General features: G+C 36.8%; 1 pseudogene; it reads right to left on the bottom strand.

The window, feature by feature from the left end:
- Positions 1–16,616, bottom strand: part of LOC101414302 (large ribosomal subunit protein eL15-like) — a 100,478-nt pseudogene extending 83,862 nt beyond the window's left edge.
- Positions 16,617–16,823: the final 207 nt, after the last annotated feature.

Here is a 16,823-nt window from a genome sequence, read left to right as displayed (position 1 = left end):
TATATAATTCTTTTAATATGCTGTTTGATTCAATCAGCAAACATTTTGTTGATGATTTTTGCATCTATGTTCATTAGAGAAATTGGCCTATAATTTTCTTTTTTTCATGGTATCTTTTTCTGGCTTTGGTATTAGGGTGATGTTGGCTTCATAGAATAAGTTTGGAGTGTTCCCTCCTGTTCTATTTTTTGGAAGAGTTTGCGCAAGATTGGTATTAGTTGTTATTTGAATAATTGGTAGAATTCACCTGGGAAGACATCTTATTCTTGCCTTTTCACCTTTGGAAGGTTTCAGATAACTGTTTCAATACATATCCTGCTGTTTTGGGGTGCAGTATTTTATATGTATATGTATCTGTGAAATCTAGTTCATTTATCATATTTTTCAAGTTCTCTGTTTCTTATTAATCCTTTGTCCAGATGTTCTATCCAAACGTGAGTGTGTTGTATTGAAATCTCCATCTATTATTGTAGAGATAGCTATTTCTCCTTTTAGTGTTGCCAGTGTTTGCCTCATATATGTTGGGCCACCCTGGTTAGTTGATAAAATATTTATTATTGTTACTTCTTGGTGAACTGTACCTTTTATTATGAAGAAGGTCATTATATATAATGTCCTTCTTCATCTCTTAAAACAGTTTCACATTTAGAGTCTATTTTGCCCTATATTAGTATCACTACTCTGGCTTATTTTTGACTACTGTTTGCTTGGAATATCTTTTTCCACCGTTTTTCTTTCAGCCTAATATTGTCCTTGCATGTAAGGTGAGTTGTTTAAAGACAGAATACAGATAGCTGGTATTTTTCATCCATTTGGCCAGCCTGTGTCTTTTGATTAGGGAGTTTTATCAATTAACATTTAATGTTAGTACTGTAAAGGCATTACTTACTTCACCCATTATATCTTTTGGCTTTCCGTTGACTTATCTTAATATTACGTGTCTTTTTACTCTTTTTGGTTACCCTTAATCATAATCTTCCTTTCTACACTCTTCTCCAGTTCTCTCTCATCTTTTTCTTACAGGTTGCAGCACTCCCTTTAGTATACTTGTAAATCTGTTCTCTTGGTGCCATACTCTTTGTTTTTGTTTGTCTGTGAAGATTTAAAACTTACCCTCAGTTTTGAAGGACAGCTTTTCTACATAAATAAGTCTTGGCTGGCATTTTTGCTCTTTCAGAACTTTTAATGTATCATACTACTACCTTCTCACCTCCACAGTTTCTGATGAGAAATCAGTACTTGGTCTTCCTTGTATGTGACAAATTGATTTTCTCTTGCTGCTTTCAAAATTCTCTATCTCCAGCATTTGATATTCTGAATATTAGGTGCCTTGGAGGGGGTCTATTTGGATTTATTCTGTTTGTTGTCGTTCTTGGATGTTGATATTTATGTCTTTCACGAGGGTTGGGAAATTTACAGCAGTTACTTCTTCAGATATTTTTTCTGCCCCTTTTCTGGTCTCTTCTCCTTCTGGGACACGTGTAACATGTATGTTTGTGTGTTTCACATTGTCATTCAATTCCCTGAGACCATGTTCATTTTCTCCATTCTTTTCTCTTTCTGTTCTCCTGTCTTTTTAATTCAGATGCTTTGTTTTCCAACTCACTTATTCTGTTCTCAACCACTTCAAACCTGCTATTGTATGCTTCTAATGTATTTTTAATCTCATCCATTGTGTCCTTCATTCACAGAAGGCCTATTACTTGTCTTTGCAAACTTTCAAATTCTTTTTGTGTTCAACCAGTGTCTTCTTTTATTATTCATTGTGAAAACATTTTATTGACATATATCGTTCATATATGAACATACATAAACAATAAGTGTATGTATAAGTTGTGAAGTTACAAAACAAACATGCATAACATCATAGAGGGTTCCCTTACATCATGCCACCACAAATACCTTGCATTTTTGTGAAACATTTGGAACATTATGCAAGAACATCATCAAAGTATTACTAATAACTATAGTCTTATCTTTCACTTGGCATATTTTCCCCCAAACCCATTCTATTATGGTTTTGTTCATAAACCGTGTGATTTATCTAAAGTGTACAATCAATGGCATTTGATATAATCAGCAAATTGTGTATCAATTCAATCAATATTAGAGCATTTTCATTACTCAAAAAAAAAACAAAAAAAAAACCAAACCATTATCATACCCATATATTGGTGCTTCTAATTATAAATCCAATGATGTGCTTTCACCATTTTTGTTCACTTCCAAACATTTACAAACAACTTTTTAACAATTGTGCACAGATTAAACCTCAGCTTTCCATTCTCTAACCACATTCTTTTCTTTGGTGACTTATATTATAGCTATTAACTCCATGAGTTTACTCATTATATTTAGTTCACAAGAGTGAAGTCACACAATATTTGTCCTTTTGTGCCTACCTTGCTGCACTCATCATAATGTCTTCCAGGTTCATTCATGTTGTCCTATGTTTCACAACTTCATTTCTTCTTACAGCTGAATAATATTCTATTGTAGGTATATACCACAATTTGTTTATCCATTCATCAGTTAATGGACACCTGAGCTGTTTCCATCTTTTGGCAATTATGAATAATGTTGCTATGAACATCGATGTGCAGATGTCTGTTCATGTCACTTCTCTCAGTTTTTCTGGGTATATACCTAATAGAATTATTGCTACTAGGTATTCCCAGCACAATTTGTTGAAGACACTCTCATTTTTATTCCATTGATCAATGTGTCTATCTTTATGTCAATACCATGCTATTCTGACCTCTATAGCTTTATAATACACTTCAAGGTCAGGGGGCATGAGTCCTCGGAATTTGCTCTTCTTTTTTTAGGATATTTTTGGCTATTCAGGACCTCTTTCCCTTCCAAATAAATTTGGTAATTGACTTTTCTATTTCTGTACTGTAGGCTGATAGAATTTTGACTGTTATTTCATTGATCTATAAATCAATTTGGGTAGAATTGACACCTTCACAATGTTTAGTCTTCAAGTCCATGAACATGGAATGTCCTTCCATTTGTTTAGGTCTTCTTTGATGTCTTTTAGCAGTGGTTTGTAGTTTTCTGATTAGGTCCTTTAAATTCCTGTTAAATTAATTCCCAGATATTTGAGTCTTTCTGTTGCTGTTGTAAATGGAAATTTTTTCTTGATTTTCTCTTTGGTTTGCTCTTTACTAGTGTATAGAAATGCTACTGATTTTTGTGTATTGGACTTGTATCCTGCTATTTTGCTGGACTCATTTATTAGCTCAAGTCATTTTGTTGTAGATGTCTCAGAATTTTCTAATTATAGGATCATGTCATCTGTGAATAGTGAGAGTTCTACTCCCTTTTTTTCAATTTGGATGCTTTTTATTTCTTTTTTCTTTCCTAATTGCTCTAGCAGGACTTCTTGAACAATGTTGAATAACAGTGGTGGCAGTGGGAATCCTTGTCATGTTCCTGATCTTAGAGGGAATGCTTTCAAGCTCTCCCATTGAGTAGGATATTGGCTGTGGAATTTTCATATATGTCCTTTATTATATTGAGGATCTTTCCTTCTATACATATGTTCTGAAACATTTTTATCAAGAAAGGATGCTAGATTTTGTCAGATGCCTTTTCTGCATCTATTGAGATGATCATGTGTTTTTGTTTCCTTCTATTTGTTAATGTGGTATATTATGTTAATTCATTTTCTCATGTTGAACCACCCTTGCATACTAGGAATAATACTCACTTGTTCGTCATGTATAATTGCTTTTATATGCTGTTGGATTTGATCTGCAAGTATTTTGTTGAAAATTTTTGAATCTACGTTCATTAGAGAGATTGATCTGTAATTCTCTTTTCTTGTAATATCTTTATCTGGCTTTGGTATTAGGGTGATGTTGGCTTTATAAGATGTGTTGGTAATTTTCCCTCCTTTTCAATTTTTTGGAAGAGTTTAAAGAGGACTTTTACTAATTCTTCTCAAATGGTTTGTAGAATTCTCCCATGAAACCATCTGGTCCTGGACCTCTCTTTTTTGGAAGATTTTTGATGACTGATTGAATCTCTTTGCTTGTGATTGGTTTGTTGCATTCCTGTGCTTATTGTAGAGTCATTGTAGGTAGTTTGTGATTTTCTAGGATTTTGTCCATTTCATCTAGGTTGTCTAATTTATTGGCATACAGTTTCTCATAATATCCTTTTATGATCCTTTTTATTTCTGTGGGGTCAGTAGTAATATTCCCCCTTTCATTCTTTGTATAGCTTATAATTTTCTGCTGATGTCTAGGCATCTGATTCTGATGCCAAATTTACTCTTATATTCAGCTTCTCTTGCCTAGGGATTTACTGTTAAGTAGCTGTGTGCTACCACTGTTTTTTGACTCTTGATTCAACTTGTTCTAGATATTTAGGATTGCCACTGTTTAATTGCTCACAACAGGGCTTAGGACCCAGTAATGAAGTGCAGACCAGTTTTCAAGGAACTTGGGAGGGTGGCAGTAAAGGCACCTGCTTGTCTCTTTTATTTATTATTTTTCCCCTTTTTCATGCACTTTTCTGGTCTGGCTAACAGATGGCACTCTTTTGCAGACCTCTTAGCTCAGACCCCAGGTGCTAGTGGGGAATGCATTCAGTAAAACTCCTCAGGCAGGTGGGTGTTGCAGATGCAATGTCCTCAGGGCTGGCCAATTCTCACAAACAAACTTTCTCAGAGGCTGTTCTCCACACTTGGATGAACAGCCTGGGGCAGTGGGGAGGGTGTTTGAGAAGACAAATTATCTTTAGCTCCTGGCCGCTCTTAGGGTAAAGTCAAGGCCCCATTAGGCCTGGAAGTGCACAATCCCTCCAATGCAGCATACCAAGTTCCCTGGCCAAAATATGAATTTGCTGCAGACTGTCTCCCTCCATTTACCCTTTCTTGGGGAAGAGGACTCCTGCAACCCCCTCAGTTCACAACCACTGCAGTCCACAGCTGCTGCAATCTGCAGACTACTATTTGCTCCACAGGTAGGGGATGGGCACCCCTGCTGCTTTTGCAGTTCTACTCATGGGATTTTTCAGTGTCATGAGACTTCTTTCCTTTGCTCCTTCTCTCTTCTGGGTGGTATCTCACTTACAGCTGGGTCCTGAGACCCCGAGCAGCCTTCCAGACAGGTTCTGCCTCTCCTCTATTTCTTCTGGGAGAGACATGATCCCCCTGCCTCTCTAATCTTCCATCTTCCTGGAAGTTCTCTTGTCCAGTGTCCAGTGTCTCCTTAATACCCTTAATCTCTTTAGCCATTTCATTGAATTTATTAAGGAGATTTGTTTGGATATCTATGATTGGTTGTCTCAAATCCTGTCTTTGGTCTGAAGGTTTAATTTGTTCCTTTGGCTGGGCCATATCTTCCTGTTTCTTAGTATGGTTTGTAATTTTTTGCTGGTGTCTTGGCATCTTAATTTTTTGATGTGTTTATTCTGTGCTCAGTTTCTCTCTTTAGCCTATGGCTTTCTTATTGGTTGACTTTTTACTAAAGCTTCCCCTTTCCTCCTGTGGGAATGTTAGTCTGTTCTGTTTTTTATTTGCCTCTGTATATTTTTAGTACTACTTTTGTTTTCTCTCACTGCTATTACCTAGGGGGCTAATTTTGACAGGATTGTCCCCCTGAAGACAACCTTCCCAGCTCCGGTTTCCCAGAAAAAAACAGGCTCAGGGGACCTATGAAAGGAGTGTAGATCACTTCCAATATGCTCTAGAGAGGGGACCCTGAAGGCCTCCAATCTTTTTTGTGAAGTCTCCCCCAATCCATGCTTTCCTAAGGTACCCAGCAGGTAGCCCTCTCTATCCAGTTGTTCCCCACTGCCCTGAGGTTTTCCTGTATCTTAAATTCTCAACTGAATTAGCTCCTGGTGGGGTGTGGTTGAGGCTGAGGTTACCAGTCTGCCCAGGATCAAACTGTTGCACAGCTCCCAGTCCCTGAGATCTGAGTTCTATGATCAACTGCCATCCTCTGGCTGCCCCCCCACCTCAGATGGATGGGGTAACTCTGCCTGCAAAGTCTTGAGAGAGTGATCAGACCATTTTGGGGTTCCTCTCCTTCCAAGGGGCATTGGAACCACCAAGTATGCAGCAACCCTTTAAGGTAGGTGGGGTGCATCTGCCAACAATGAGTACAAGAGAGTGAGTGCTTTCTCTTCTTTCAGGGGGACTTTGGGGCCCAGTATGCAGCAGCCCTTTAAGGAGAATCTGGTGAATCTGCCTGCTTTGCCCCAAGAAAGTGTTCAAACTGCACACAATTGCCACTCCTGCTGGGTTTCAGGGCCTAAGCAGTGGCTCTCCAAACTGGGTGCACTGAATCTGATCCCTACCATCCTGGAGGACCAGTGTACTTTCCAATCACCCCTGCCTCCACTCCTGCTGGGGGTGGAGACAGCACAAATGCTGCTGGCTTCTTGGGGGCTTGGGAAGGTTTGAACCTCAGTTGTGCTCAAGATTGGACTCTAGTTAGCCGAATTTGCAATCAACTACAGTAGTTAGTACCAGACCACTATCCCTCCCCTGCTTTGGGAAAAGGGAAATTCTGCTTCCAGCCAGGGAGTAGATCTGGAGGTAGCCCACTTCGCAAGTGGGGGATGGGCAACTGCCTCTGAGAGGTGAAGGAATCTACTCAGGAATATTCACCACAGATTATCAATCTCCTCTTCCTGCTCTTCCCTAGATTATGCACTGTGGTCTTCTGATCTCTGGAATCTCCCCAGCAGTTGACCCAGACAGATCCTGACTGATTATTAACTGCCCTATGTACAATTTGATTATTAGAGCTTCCTGCTTTGTACCTATCTTGGGTATCCCCTTTGTATTATTTTTACAACAACCCTATGGACTAGAGAAACGAATCTTAGAGAGTTAAATTACTTAACCAAGGTCATACAGGGAGTGGACCTAGTATTCAAACCTAGGTCTGCTGTTACACATACTTACTATTGCCTGAATATTAACCCGTTTATTCAGGTGAATCAGTTTACCAAATGCCGTTTTGCCTAAAGTTAATTCATCAAATGTTTGTTTCACTAAATGACCAATTTGCAAATTTAGCAATTTATCAAAATATATGGTTTGTATTCAATAACTTAGAATATATTTTAAATGATTGTACTCACAAATATATCCTTTATTAATATATATTTGAGAATATATTTTAAAATATTATTTCATATTATTCATAATTATCTTCCTTATAAATACGTTCATAAAAATACGTTCATAAGAAGACTGTGCTTTTGACAAACTGAACATTCTCAGAAGATTATAGTTATTGAATATATTAATTAAATTTATTCAGAAAGACTATACCTTCTACCATGCTTTTGGTAACTTGACAAATTCAGAAAATTTGGCAAGGTGGTCATGCAAATTTTTTAGGTTTGGGTGGCATCTGAGATTCTGCATTTCTGACAAGCTCCCAAGTGATACCAGTGCTCCATGTTTCAAATTACATTATAAATAGCATGGAATTATAGAGAATTGGCTTTCAATGAGTATATGAGGGCTTAAGTGGATTGGAATCACATCCATCACACCTATTTCACTCCTTCAATTGACCTGATCTTTGTTTTAATTAAAACAAAATAGATTTTGCTTATCTATTAACACTACTAAACTTTAACCTAATACAGAGTTATATAATGAAGCAAAACCAAAAAATTACTTTATTATGTTTTTCTTTTTTCTCTTCTTTTAAAGAAGCTTTAGGTTATATAAATGATATATCAAAAATATAGGGGGATTCCCATATACCCTACCCTATCCCCCTCCCACACTTTTCCCACCATCCCAACATCTTTCATTAGTGTGGTACATTTGCTACAATAGATGAGCACTTATTGAAGCATTGCTACCAATCATGGTCAACAGTTTACATTATAGATTACACTTTGCACTGCACATTTTTATAGGTTTTGACAAAATGTATAATGGCCTGTATCCATCATTGCAATGTCATTCAGAACAATTCCAATATCCCAAAAATGCCCCATGTTACTATACCTATTCTTCCCTCTCCCCTCAGAACCTCTGGGGACCACTGCCTTTATATCAATGTTATACATTCTTCCATTGCTAGAATAATAAGCCTACTTATTATCCTTAGATACATTCCCCCTTATGTTTGTTCATTCCTCAATCTTGAGGATTTTGGGGTGGTGATGCCCACTCTGTTTCTGATTGAGAGGGGACTTAGATCCCATGGGGCAGATGAATGGAACTGTCTTGCTTGCAGTTGTAGATACTCTCTGTTTAATTGGGACAGGAATTGTTCATCATCCTCCTTTTGTTAGTCGTCCTGGGTGAGTACAATGAACTGGAGAGTAGGTATTAGCTAAAATTGCTTTATTATTGTCTCAGTAATCTAAGCAGTTTTAGGAAAGCCATGATACCATCTGCTGTCCTGTCTAACCCTGCCTGAGCTCTCAGCATTAAATATATCCATAAAAATTTTAGCAGTTATAACCACGTGTACTTACAGTTATTGCATAATAATGGAACTTTAGCAATTCACTGACAATCTGAAGTACCTGTTTTATTGCATTTAATTAAATATATCCATGTCACATTTTTCCAAACTAGGGTAGAAAGAAATATATTGTATATTGTAGTTCCGTGACTTAAACCATCTTGATAAAATGAGTTATTATTGATAGTCAGGAAGAAATTAAATGTTATCATACTGTGAAGAATATTTTATTATGCTGACAGAATTGCTTTTTGTTTGGAGAAAAGTGTCTTTCAAATAATTTACTTTAAATATTCAGTTAAATGTGATTAGTAATAGAGCTGAGTTCTAGGTTGTATTGAATGCATTAGATCTCAACCTTGGCTGTAACTTGAAATCCCTTGGGAAGCTTTAAAATCTCCCAATACCTAAGCCACTCCACAGATTAGTTCAATATGAGCCACTCGTATATATATATTTAATCTCTCTACATGATTCTACTGTACAGCCAGGATAGTGATGCTTTTATCAACCCCTGGTTTTTTGCTTCCTGAACATGCCATTATATAGGAACCCCAAGTGATAGGCACACTTTCAATTCTTCTTGTACTTTTGGTTATTTACATGTAAGATCATCTGTTAAAAAAGCATAATTCCTACTTATAAATTGTGACTAAGGCATAAATTCCAGGCAAAGACGTAAAAATATTTTATAAAAAATAATTTTGTGAGGCCATCTTTACTACACTGAAATGAAATCATATATACTATAACCTACTTATACGTACAAGTTTTGAAAAAGCTTTTGTCGCTTTATATCCAAATTGTAATATAAAGGAGAACTATAAGGAAATTAATTTGTAATAAATATGTTTCAGCAATGTGTTTTGTAATTTGTAATGTGTTTTGCTCCATATAATAAATTACATATTAATATGTAATTCATAATATGTGCTTCAATATGTGCTTAGGCATGACTTCACTTAAAGACATAATGTCCATTGCTTGCACCCATTCTTATAATCAGTGTGATTGTGGCATTTACAGATGCAGATTGATGCATGTGTGTTGTATTGGTTACTTAAATACATATGCAACATTGCCTTGGAGATATGATTTTCCTGAAAGGTAATTGTCTCTTGACAAAGTTCTAACCAAAATTCATGAAACAAAATAGTCTTTCTTTGACTTATGCACTGCATGCATTTCTAGAAAATTCAGTATAAATTAGCACCTTGCAAAAAAAAAAAAACACCAGTGTGACATGGAGTTAGGTTCTAGGTATAAAAACTTATAAATGGGATTTTCTTCTACATGATTGTCTGGTAAGACATTAGAAACTCATGTGACATATAGAACAGTTGTTTGTTGTATGTCAGTGTCCTGCTCAGTGTAGGATGTCTACCATTCCTGCCCCACCAAATGCCAGTATCACCCCAAATCATTGTGAAAATTAAAATTTCCTCCTTGGATTTTCAAAATAATCCTTATTAGAGGCTCTGATTCTGGTGAGTGTTGTTAGTCAACCCCAGATGTAGGGAATCAGCATTAGACAAAGATTTGTGCTATGTTTAACATTCTCTGTTCTTGGGCAAGTCACTTCATTTAAAAAATCTCAGGGTGAGGGAGAGATGGAGATGGGGAGGGAGAGAGAAAGAGAGAGAGAGAAAGTAATTAGGGGTGCAGAAAGGCTACTTTGAATAATTTCCCATATTATACCTTGGAAGCAACTCTGAGATGCCACCATGGGGTGTTTGATATGAGGTCATTTGGATCTACTCAGGGAGAAAAAGTGAGGTGATCACTGGAACTGAGGGAAGGTTTCCAGGACACAGATTCTCATTCTCCCAACAGGAAGATGAAATAATAAAATGCCTTCAACCAATATTGGGATAGTGCTAGTTGCATTTACTTTTTTCTTTATGAAGTAGTAAGCAGAAGTGATAGATGGTATTATTTGTTTACAATTCTTTCCCTCTCTGCCCTTTTCATGAATACTGCATCTGGTATTTTTTCAACCCTTCATGTTTGTCTTGGGCATGTGATTTGCTTTGGCCAATGAAATGTGTGGACAGAATTGAGACTTCTCCAGTTTTGAGTATAGGCCTTCAAACATAGAAAGTTTCTGCCAGTTTCTTGAAACCTATCCTCTCACATGAGATGATCATGACCTCCTGAACAGTTTCTAGTCCCAGAATGAAGATATGTGAAAAATAAACATGCAGTCAACCATTTTCAGGAACTGCCAGATGAACCCAGCCAAATCCATTTGACTGTCAGCTGACCTACAGACCTGTGAGGTAGAAATAAGTATTTGTGGTTGCAAGCCACTGAAATTCAGGAGCTGTTTGTTAAGCGGCACTATTGTATTAAAACCCTGACTAATACAGCATACTAGCTCCATAGTAGGTAACCCATTACATCATGAAGGAAGACACCACATATGGATTGGTAGTGGGTGGCCAGCTGTGCCCCTTAGGGAAGAGTTTCTGACTAGCAGATTCAGTAGAGTTACTTATTATTTCTGGCAGGGGGTGGGGATCAGGTCAGATGAGGAAGTTTACCTAGTCTTGATTTTCTCAAAGGACTGATTGCTCTAATAAAGAAAAAGTCACATGTATCTAGGGTAACTCATCTTGAGAATATGAGAACTGAGCCCTAGAAGAATATTGGGCAAGAGCCTCCAAAAGTGCTAACAGCTAAGAAGTCTTGAAACTGCTGTATGATTAGATACCCTCCAGTCTCGCCCACTTTAAAATTCATTTTAAAGAAGAGGATTTCCAAAGGAAAGAGAATCTAAGCCCCCTCTTGATATAGATGTGGAGTGGACACAACCATTCCAAGGTCCACAGGATGGAGGAATAGAGTATGGATTAGAGTGGACTTACTGATATTCTATTCATGAACTATTGTGATTAATAATCAAAGAAAATGTGGCATTGATATGGAGAAAGTGGCCATGGTGGCTGCTGGGTGTGGGGAATGGGAGGAAGAGATGAGATGTGGAGGCGTTTTCAGGACTTGGAGTTGTCCTGGGTGGTGCTGCAGTGACAGTTACCGGACATTATATGTCCTCTCATGGCCCACTGGATGGAACATGGGAGAGTGTGGGCTATGATGTGGACCATTGACCATGAGGTGCAGCGTTGCTCAGAGATGTATTCACCAAATGCAATGAATGTCTCATGGTGATGGAGGAGATTGTTGCTATGGGGGGAGGAGTGGGGTGAAGGAGGTGGGGACCTAATATTATTTTAATGTAATATTAAAAAAATAAATAGACAAAACAAAAAACCAAACCAAAACAAAACAAAAAGGAATAGCAGAAAAAAATGACACTCCATGTGTCTGAAAAAGTTTTTAAGGAGAAAATCTGAAGTAGACAGATGCAGTTCTATATGAGTTGTAATGGAGCCCATATTGGAGAACTGCTTCAAGTTAATTAGCAATTAGAGACTGGATAATGAAACCTGAAGAGTCATGCTGGAATGAGGGGCATCATTTACACAGCTGAAGGGAATGCTTGGATTGTCAATTGAAGTCACAGTGGAAAACCTTATTAAATTAAGTCTAATGAAGGAATGGGATGAAACATTATCAACTATACCTTTATCAACATTTTAAATTTCTTAAAATCATAAAAATATTTTCAAGCTGGAAGGGACCTTACAGTTTGATCTAATGTCTTCATTTTTTCCGGGATATTAAGGTGTGAAATGTTGAATAGTTGTGCCCAAGTTCGCACAGATAGTATCAAACTGAGAACTAGATTTCAGAATCCAGAGTCTACTGCCTCTTTTCTTCTTTTGTTCTTTATCTTTCTTTTCCTAAATTTTAACCACCAACTCAAATTATATTAGAAAAAAAGAGAAATAAAAAGAAAAAATTCTCTTAGAACTGCTACATAATATTTTGTTCCTTGAAAGTTCAATGTTTTGCTAAGAGAATATGGGCCATTGACTTAGATCCTTAACTTCTTTACTTTCTACTCTGGAAAGCAGCTGTGTTCGCCACTGTATTACCAACATGATTCTTTACTTTTTGCTCTGAAAAGATACTTGAAAATATTTCTCTTTCTGATGTTACTACTTGGAGATTGTAGTACTTCAAAGATTAAATCTTTCAGAGCCTTACGTACAGTTCACTTCATAGAAAAGGTGCTGGGAAAACACAAGTGGTAACATGAGACACTTTTAAAGTGTTAGAGATTTATACTGACAAAAATACAGGTCTCTGAGTCAGGATAAACCAATGCCTAATTACTTCCTGCTTGTTCTCAATGAGTTCTGTGCAGACATTTTAAATTGAAATTTTTATTGAGATAAATATAAATTGACATGCAATTATAAGAATATTATAGAGCTATCCTTTACCCAGTTTCCCCAAATGGTAACATTTTGCCAAACTATATAGTACAATATCACAACCAGGATATTGACATACAACCCACCAATCTGATTCACTTTTCCCATTTTATCTATATTCTTGTGTGTGTGTGTGTGTGTGTGTGTAGTTCTCTAAAACTTCCTCACATATGTTCCTGTATCTACTACAACAGTCAAAATACAGAACAATTCCATCACTACAAAGATCCCTCTTTTTGCCCATCTCTTCCCAACCCCCCACCCCTCACCTTTGGTAACCATTAATCTGTTTTCTACTTCTTTAATTTTGTCATTTTAAAATGTTATATAAATGGAATCATACCATATATGACCTTTGGGGACTGGCTTCTTTCACTTGGCATAATTATCTAGAAATTCATCCAAGTTGTTTTGTGTATCAATATTGCTTTCCTTTATATAGGAACAAACAAAACTGTAATTTAGTTAACCATTTACCTTTTGAGTGACATGTAGGTTGTTTCAAATTGTTGGCCATTATAATAAATCTGTTATGAATGTTTGTGTACAGTTTTTGCATGAATGTAAGTTTTCATTTCTCTGAGAGAAATGCCCACAAATTCAATTGCTGGGTTGCATAGTAACTGCATATTTACTTTTTAGAGAAATTGCCAAAATGTCTTCCAGAGTGGCTGTACCATTTTACATTCTCACCAGGAATGTATGAGTAATCCAGTTTCTCTACATTTTCACCAGCATTTTGGTGTCATTATTTTTTATTTTAGTCGGTCTGATAGGTATGTATAGTAACATCTCATTATAGTCTTAACTTTCATTTACCTGATAGTTAATAATGTTGAACATCTTTTTATGTGCTTGGTGTGATGTGATAATGTCCAGTTTTTCAAGTTTCTTGTTTTATGAATTGTGCTTTTGGTGCCAAGTCTAAAATCCCTTTGACTTGCCCATGATCTAGAAAATTTTCTCCCATGTTTTTTTCCTAAAAGTTTTATAACGTCATATTTTACATTTTAAGTCCATTATCCATTTTGAGTTAATTTTTCTATAAGGTGTGAGGATTAGGTCTACATGTTCTTTGTGCTTTCCATTTTCTGTCCAGTTGCTCCAGCACCATTTTTTGAAAAGTCTATCCTTTCTCCTCAAATTGCTTTTCTTTTGCACCTTTGTCAAAAATCAGTTGAACATACTGATGTAGGTCTATTTCTAGGTTTTCTATTCTATTCCATTGATCTATGTGTCTATCCCTCTGCCTATACCACACCATCTTGTGTTGCTGAACAATAGAAAATTCATTGACAATGAAAGATTAACTTTTTTTGGACAAAAGACATGCCAAACTATGTGATTAAACTATGAAACTATTTAAAATGAAAATTTTCAACTAGCTAGAATTGCCACATGGCTCTTCTTTGGAAAGACTTAGTTAGAACTGAGTAAAGACCATCTCTCATTTCTGTTAAGAATGTACTATTATCTTCCTTAAATAATATCTAAAAAGTAGAGGGAGAGAAAGAGAAGGTATTATTTAGTCTTGATTTAATGAAAAGCTTTTGATTGGAAAATTCATTTTAGCCTTGCTGTTATGCCTTTAGGTTTATTTTTATAATGTGGAATAATTGGCTAATCTTGGCAATATCCTTGTGAGTGGCAACAGCTATTAGCCACATTGCATAGTGAAGCAAGGTATTTAAGCACACATGAGAATTTTTAGTAATGCAAGGAATACTTTGAAAGGAAAGACTTGATGCTTTGCCATAAGATTAGAAAAGACAGAAGGCCATATAAGTTTTCCTAGAAAACTGTCAGTGGACACTTGCTTTCCACTGTATTTTTGTTATGACAGGACTTAATTTCCTACTGACAGTTTTTTCAGGAACAGTTCTGGGTCACTTCAGGAGCAGAGGATTATAATTTGGTGGGTGGCTGCAGAGGTCTTTAAATTGCAGTGAAAGAGAAAAAGGGTAATAGGAAGTCAGAACATACTAATAAAGGGTTTAGGAAAAAACAAGAGATACAAAAGTTCGAGAGCAAATCTTTTTTCACCATCTCTCTTTTCCATGCACTCTATGACCTCCATATTTACTGTATTCTCTGAAATATAGTGCTGTATGTGTAATTAAGAGCGGGTTCTACGTGTGCTCTGTACTTACAAACATGTGGTTGCTACCATGGCAACAGCAAAAGAACCAACAGAAGAGGCACTCTCTGATTAATGTAATTATACAGGAAACTGTATAATACACTTAAACACTATTTCTGCATGAAGAAGACATTAAAATGGGTATTATGTTCAGTAAGTTAGCATCCTAAAATTCTTTAGAAGCACATGATTTTTATGTTACGATTAAGATAATGTATATCATATTCATTCAAGATCATAGCCTAGGAAAAGCCTTGTTGTGTTTTAGTTCTATTTAATTCCTCAGAATAATTGTTGAGTGCTAACTGTGGGCCAGGAGCTATTTAGGCCTGCAAATCTTACAGCCATATGTATGACATTATCTCTGCTCTTGAAGTCCTTACAGTCTAATAGATCATTACCCAGCAAATATGATTTTTAAAGCATGGAATATTACAGTAGACTGGGAAAAAAACACTATTAATCCTTGTGAGTTATCAAGGTATGTTGTTTCAGTCAGGATCCATGCTGAAACATATGGCACACTCGAATTGGATAATCTGAAAAGATTTTAATGAAAGTACTATTTACAATACATAAGCAAGGTACAGGGAAATCACAGGGTTCATGGAGTACCCAAGAGCTCGTCACAGCAAGGTGCTATCATCACTGAAGGGTCAAAGGGAGAGAGCAGTAACTGGAACCTAGAGAGAAAGATGGACTGAATAATAGAAACTGTGATTTTCAGTTAAGGATGTGGTCAACCCATTGTGACCCCCAACAAGGGGATTTGGAGGAATAAACACCCTACCCTCTCTTTTCCTGCCCCTTTATTTCCAACTGGTTCTCCTACCATTGTCTGAACCAAACAGGAAGCCAGAGGGTGAGGAAACCCATTAATACAGTTTATTCTGTTCATTCTCCCAGAACAGAGAGCAGGTAGAGAAGAATGAAGATTGAATCTTGTGTGTGGGGGGGTACAAATGGAGCATACCCAGCACACATATACACATGTATGCATATTCACTATAGAATCACTATAGATACATACACACACACGTACACACACATATACATATCCCAGACACATAGGCAAACTTCTATATCCTGCATATAGTATCTACATCCTTTTTTCCTTTTATTGAGCATGTCTCTGGACATTTTTATATTGTATAAGATCCATGAGATCTGAGACTTTCTGTCTGCACCATATAGTAGGGGCTGAATTAATGTTTTATAGCTTTGGAATTCTAATAAATATGACCACATGCATCATTTTTCTCTTCAAAGTGGCATATGGACTCCCTTATTTACAGATTGTGTGGTCATCACCAAACATTTCTAGACCACATCCCCTTGAGAGTAAGAAACCTGAAATGGGAATTAAAAGATAATCATTGAACAAACAATTTTGAATAAGTACTGAGTTAACTAGTTCCTGAGTTTGCTTCTAGGTGATTCAGCTAATGGGAAGCACCAGCATGAGATCACAAGCCATGAGAGAGAGAGAGATCTCTTCCCTGTTCTACCCTCCTTCATGCTTTGGTTCTGGTTGTGGTTGAGTCTCTCCATAACTACAGCTTCTACTGGTGTCCCCTCCTCCATAGTTCCAGCTCTTACTGGTTTCTGTAACATTATTTCCACCCCTTGCTGCTTCAGTCCTAGTAATGGTAATGTCTTATGACTGTGAATCATCTCTGGGTGCCTCAAATTTCCATGTTGTTTCCCTTAACCCTACCCATGTATCTATAAGTAGCCCTTTATTAAAATATCTTCATTAAATCATAAGGGAACAATTCTGTTTCTGGCTGGAACCCTAGCTGGTACACATCCCACCAGAAATTGCTAAAAACTATCCTGCATTTGAAAAGTAGACAAGAGTGACTGTATTCCTCAGATAGG

Source organism: Dasypus novemcinctus, chromosome X, assembly GCF_030445035.2.
Source record: "Dasypus novemcinctus isolate mDasNov1 chromosome X, mDasNov1.1.hap2, whole genome shotgun sequence".
In the NCBI taxonomy this organism is placed as follows: domain Eukaryota; kingdom Metazoa; phylum Chordata; class Mammalia; order Cingulata; family Dasypodidae; genus Dasypus; species Dasypus novemcinctus.
The sequence above is the reverse complement of the archived record's forward strand: the minus strand, read 5'-3'. Positions and strand labels throughout refer to the sequence as shown.